Source organism: Oncorhynchus clarkii, chromosome 6, assembly GCF_045791955.1.
Source record: "Oncorhynchus clarkii lewisi isolate Uvic-CL-2024 chromosome 6, UVic_Ocla_1.0, whole genome shotgun sequence".
NCBI lineage: Eukaryota > Metazoa > Chordata > Actinopteri > Salmoniformes > Salmonidae > Oncorhynchus > Oncorhynchus clarkii.
The window spans coordinates 58,785,752-58,792,198 of record NC_092152.1 but is presented as its reverse complement, the minus strand read 5'-3'; positions in this window follow the sequence as shown (position 1 = coordinate 58,792,198).

Sequence of the window (6,447 nt, the reverse complement as noted above, 5' to 3'; positions counted from 1 at the left end):
CAACAGTGTTAGACTATCTCCGTAAGGTGTGATTTATCAATTGAAGGCAGAGGGCACAGTGGGTCGGGTCATGTTTCAATTCCTGGTTGCATAACTATCACATAAAGCACCAAATCAAATCTATTTCACATATTGAATCTCAACGAGGCTTGTCTGACTCGGATCAAAGAAGTACTGGGGACTCAGGAGTCTTCAAAATCCAACTTAGTGGCACAACACAGTACTCTCTACACAAATCATATGCTGAGAACACGCTTAGAACAACAACAACAATTTAAGTGTGGGCATAACACTTTGAATACAGTTAGTTATGTGGATACTTTGAACTTGCAGAGAACTATAGTTTGAGGGAGAAAGTGGTGGGAGAGAGTGCTAGTTTCCACAGAAGAATGCGTGGGTATGTGAGGAGATTGACTAGAACCGGAAGATAAAGCGAGGCAAAGATGGATGGGGTAAAAGAGTGCAAAGACAGAGATAAATAGTTAAAAGTGGGATAGTGTGAAAGAGAAAGGGATAAAGGAAGAGGGAAGAAAAGACAGTCTGCTAAACAGAGTGACAACTCCTTGTATAATGCAGTGGCGAGGAGCCTGCTGTTTTTGTTTCCCCGTGCCGAGAACAAATGGTAGTAATCAGGGACTCTCCAACTGACAATAAATATCAGGATGTGTTCCCTCGCTCAAAAAACAGAGGCGGAGGAGAACATAAAGACATTAGACAAAAAGCTTGCCTTACTTCTCTGAAAAGAGATGCACTAAAAGCCACTTAAGATGCAATTTCAGAAACTGGTGTGCGACATAATGTTTTAAAATACCATATCAAGCTATAAAGAGAAAAAGCAGTGGTGATGGTTTGTACTTCTGTTGTCAATATTTCTTAAAAATGGTGCTGTAACGCGACAAGACCCTTTTTTGATTGCGACTACCAACCCAACATTTACAGATTTTAGCTTAATCGCTAGCAAATTGAATGCCAAACACGTTAAAGAGAATGAATACAACTCATTCAAGGTTTTTCATGCCTGTATTTAGTATATTGACCCAAACGTAGAGGTCAAAAACAACGTTGTATTATGAAGGCTTTGGAAAAAATGGAATCTTAGTGTTGTATTCCATCAATTGCAGAAAGCGGCTTCCAAATAACATATTATCAACCACACTTCTGAAAGTGCTACAGAAAGCCACTATCTGCAAGTGTTTGAATACCATATTTAGTCTCATGATTATGTCAGAGCACATAAACACTGAATATTCTATACCAGCATCCCTCCTACCCAGTCATGATGAAAATAACTTCCATTATCTACTTGATCAATGTCTTCATGACTCATTTCTAAAACTTATGAGAGTCTGGACAATTTTTTCCCTCCGCTCGCCTCAGTCTGTCGTTATGTCAGCGGGCTTTTGTTCCCCTTCCTCCAGTAGTTTGCTGTGATTAGGGGATGCACAGCGGGGTGCTGGCAGAGCCTCTCCCCATGCTTAACCACGGTAATTTACTGCCTGTGAAGAGGCCTGCTGAGTGCACCGGGAGAAAGGGTGCCTTACCCGCACTGCCCGCGACCTAAACCTTTCATTATCCCGAGTCCACGGCATCCTGTGCATTAAAACTGTCACCTGTTCATTTCCACCTAATCGGTGGGTTATCTTTTTCCTGGAGCCTGTGGCATATTCCAGGGAACAGAATAAACAAGGAAGAGAAAGGGAGAGTTAATTTCATAAACATTTAAATTACATGAGGAACCCTCACCTCACTATTTCAAAATGGCCTATGTTTAGTATCAAGGCTTCATTCGAATAATGAGTCTCCAGTCTCTTTCCCATTTCAAGAGCATTCACTGTCGACTTGACTGTGCTGGTATTTGGAGTATATTGAGTTTGTTGCATCTCAAAGTCATCCCCCTATCAAAATATTTGCATTACAAGGAATGGACTTCATCATTTCGTCTTATCTCGGCAAAATCCAGACTGTGGAGCCATGTACAGTAAATACATGGAAACCAGCCACTGTGATAGTGCTGTAAAAATGCTTCAGTTGTAAACATGCAAATTAATCATGACAGTCGCTGTATCTTGCAGGTATACATCAATCTCTCCTCTCGACTGACATCCTCTGGTCTCTTTGTCTCAATGAAGCTGGGGGTTTGAGAAAGTGAAATGCCTTTGCTGTTTTGTGTGTGAATGTGTTTTTTTTATTTCAATAAAGAAGAGGAGTACTGTCACGTTTGTTATGAGAGACGGACCAAGGCGCAACGTGATCGGAGTTCCACATCGTTATTAAAAGTGAAAAAACAATAAACAATAAACAAGCAACGAAACGTGAAGTAACGTAGTGCAACAAGCACTTACACAAACAATATCCCACAAAAGCAGGTGGGAACAGGGACACCTTAATTAAGTATGATCCCCAATTAGGAACACCGATAATCAGCTGCCAACGATTGTCACGTTCGTCATAGTGAGGAGACCAAAGCGCAGCGTGATTAGAATACATCCTTCTTTTAATGAAAGAAGAACACGAAGAACACTTAAACTAACCAAAATAACATAACAAACGTGAAGCTATGAACAACGAGTGCTGACACAGGCAACTATACATAGACAATAACCCACTAAATACCCAAGGAATATGGCTACCTAAATATGGTCCCCAATCAGAGACAACAATAAACAGCTGCTAGGCAACCATAGACATATAAACACCTAGATATACAACAACCCTAGACATACAAAAAACCCTAGACAATACAAAAAACTTCACAAACCACCCTCGTCACACCCTGACCTAACCAAAATAATAAAGAAAACAAAGATAACTAAGGTCAGGGCGTGACAGTACCCCCCCCCCCCCCCCCCCCCCCCCCCCCCCCCCCTCCCCCAAAGGTGCGGACTCCCGGCCGCAAACCTAAACCTACATGGGAGGGTCTGGGTGGGCATCTAACCTCGGTGGCGGCTCTGGTTCTGGACGCCGCCCCCCTTCTTTACATTGAGTCCTCGGCGTAGGCCCCGGGCTGGGGACCCTCGATGCGTGGATCATCGCCGGATGTTCTGGACTGGGGACCGTCGCTGGAGACACCGGACTGGGGACCGTCCATGGAGACCCCGGACTGGGGACCGGACTGGGAACCTGAAACCAAATGGGGAGGGTGAGGGGGGTTCTCTAGTGTCGGTGGCGGCTCCGGTGCGGGTCGTAGCCCCCGCCCAGACCCCGGATCCGGCCATGGCGCCGGGCTGAACGCCGTGCCTGGACTGGGCACCGGCGCAGAGGAGGGCTCCGGTCATGGAGCTGGGTTGGACGCCGTGCCTGGACTTGGCACTGGCGCAGAGGAAGGCTCCGGCCATGGAGCTGGGTTGGCCGCTGTGGCTGGACTGGGGACCGGCGCAGAGGAAGGCTCCTGCCATGGAGCGGGACTGGACACCGTGCCTGGACTGGGCACCGGCGCAGAGGAAGGCTCCTGCCATGGAGCGGGACTGGACGCCGTGCCTGGACTGGGCACCGGCGCAGAGGAAGGCTCCTGCCAATGACCGGGACTGGACACCATGCCTGGACTGGGCACCGGCGCAGAGCAAGGCTCCGGCCTCTTAGCGGGACTGGACGCCGTGCCTGGACTGGGCATCAGCACAGAGGAAGGCTCTGGCCTTGGAGTGGGACTGGATGCCGTGACTGGACTGGGCACCGGCGCAGGTTGCACTGGACTGATGACGCGCTCCTCGGGTCGAGTGCGTGGAGCCAGTACAGGACGCTCCGGGCTGGGGATGCGCCCTGGAGGCCTAGTGCGTGGAGCCGTACAGGTGGCACCGGACTGATGACACGCACTTCAGGGTTAGTGCAAGGAATCGGCACAGGACGTACCGGGCTGAGAAGGCGCACTGGAGGCCTGGTGCGTGGAGCCGGACTGGTGTCACGCTCTTCAGCACGTCGCTGTCTTTCCACCTTCCTTGGTGTCTCCTTCCAAGGAATGGTCTCAAATCCTCCCATGATTTCCTCCCATGTCCAAAACTCCTTAACCTCCATAACACGCTGCTTGGTCCTGCGTTGGTGGGATATTCTGTCACGGTTGTTATGAGAGACGGACCAAGGCGCAGCGTGATCGGAGTTCCACATCTTTATTAAAAGTGAACCTTCTCAACAATAAACAAGCAAAGAAATGTGAAGTAACGTAGTGCAACAAGCACTTACACAAACAATATCCCACAAAAGCAGGTGGGAACAGGGACACCTTAAGCATGATCCCCAAATAGAGACAACGATAATCAGCTGCCTCTAATTGGGAACCATACTCAATCCCAAACATAGAAATACATCAACTAGAACACCCCCTAGTCACGCCCTGACCTACCACACCATAGAGAACCAAGGGCTCTCTATGGTCAGGGTGTGACAAGTACTCTCTATTTAAAACAAGCAATGAGGTTGTTCAATTCTGCATAACAAAGAGAACAGGACACCTTCCACTGATAGTGTGTCAACAGTCGGGGTGTGATGTGTTATCCTCCAAGATTATTATCTTTCTAATCCTTAAAGCTGTATACAAAAATCTTGTGTTATGAAGACATATACACAAGCAGATAAATTCAATTTATTTTCTTCATATTGGACAACACAATACCCAGACAGAATCTGTCTCTCTCCCTCCCCCCCCCTCCTCTCTCTCTCTCTCTCTCTCTCTCTCTCTCTCTCTCTCTCTCTCACTCGTCCTCAAATCTAGCATACTCCAAAGAAATCTAAGAGAGACAGATTCTGTCTGGGAATTGTGTTGTCCAATATGAAGTAAAGAAATTGAATTTGGTGAGGTCAGGGATAGAATATATAACGCCAAACAACCAGTAAGATACACAAGCCTATTCAAGAGAGAGATACAAGGCCACGACTTGTTCATTTTTATGACACCCACTACATACAGCGGACAATACTTTTTAAAATCGTATTTGATATATAATGGATTTTCTTAACCATAAAGCTGTCCTTTTTTATTCCATGGCTGTTTTAATAGGAGTGATTAAGATGTGCAGATTTGCACAGGAGAACAGAGAATGTAATTTATTTTTCTACTAATCTGGCTAATGGTCAGTATTGAGTTGTCCCAAGGTCAGTCAGTATCATAACCGTATCACTGTTTGCAAGTACGTATATAGGGTCTTGAGCTTGGAGGACATTGCCAGCGCAATAGTATTGTAATGATCGTCCTACCAGAACCTTTGGTTGAGTCTTCGAATAGAAGTCCAAGATCATATTCATATTTGTAAGTAAATGAAAAAACCTTAAAATGCATGTTACAAGAGGATGATGACGATGATGACGATGATAATGATGATGATGATGATGATGATGAAGATAATAACGATGATAAATAAATAAAACAATCAGATCTGGAAATGCATGGAGATGGAACAAATGACAAAAACAATACCTCAATCGAGGGTATTCAAATGTAGGGTTAACTCAGGTTAAAAAAAACATGAAAGGGTCTATCTTCTGTAAAATGCACAAATAACAAGATTGAGAATGCACCCATGTTGCCTGAAGCTGCACGACTGGATTTTCTGCGTAACATTAATATCATATGTTTTTTTTTATCATGAATAAGACAGAAAGCAGCCTCCATGTCACACCGAGACACCGTTCCCCGTCATACTGTAGTACCAACAGCCAGCCATGCAGTAAGGTCATGAATTACTAAACATGATCTTTCGGCTAAATGTAAGAGACTGCACATTTGAGGAGGATTGCCTGACACAAGCAGGCTCCTCATATAGTGCCTTCCCTGCCTTTTACGGCTACATGCGGGCAGAGCTAAGACCTACGTCACCAGCTATGTCTCTTTAAACACATTTGAGGGAACATGACATCTCATTCAGCCAAATTCCTCTCAATGTGCTCTAATAGGCCAAGAATGAAAAGCAGTTTTACAAAGAGGTATGTTTTGATGAGCACACAGATGCAACCAGTGGAGCTTGTATACATGAGAACTGTTACTCATTTACAGAAATAGAGAATTAGTATAGAATTGACTGTTTTGTTTCATTTGTGAAAATGAACCAATTGGGTGTTGGGAAAATACCACTTGGGAAAATGCAGAGAGGTCAATGCCCATGACACATGAGCAATGCCTTCCTTCCTCCTCTCGCCCATGATGGGTGTCGATGAAACAATCAATAGGTCTTACTCGAGGTCAGTGGTACATAATGGCTGGTTTTGATGGTGTGGATCTCTCGGAGTCTGGGGGCTCGGAATGCTGAAGATCATGATCCATCTTGTGGAATCAGTTGCTCGACTCAAGCTGCCCGTTGTTATTCAGCTCAGGCTGTTCTTCTATTGATATTTCTCCACTGTCAAATAAGACCAGGGACTTGCTGTTCCATGTAAAGAGGTTTTACAAGGAGGTAATCAATAGCACAGTTTGAAAATGCACCTTGATTGGATAGCATTCATGCGCTTTAAATAGAGATATTT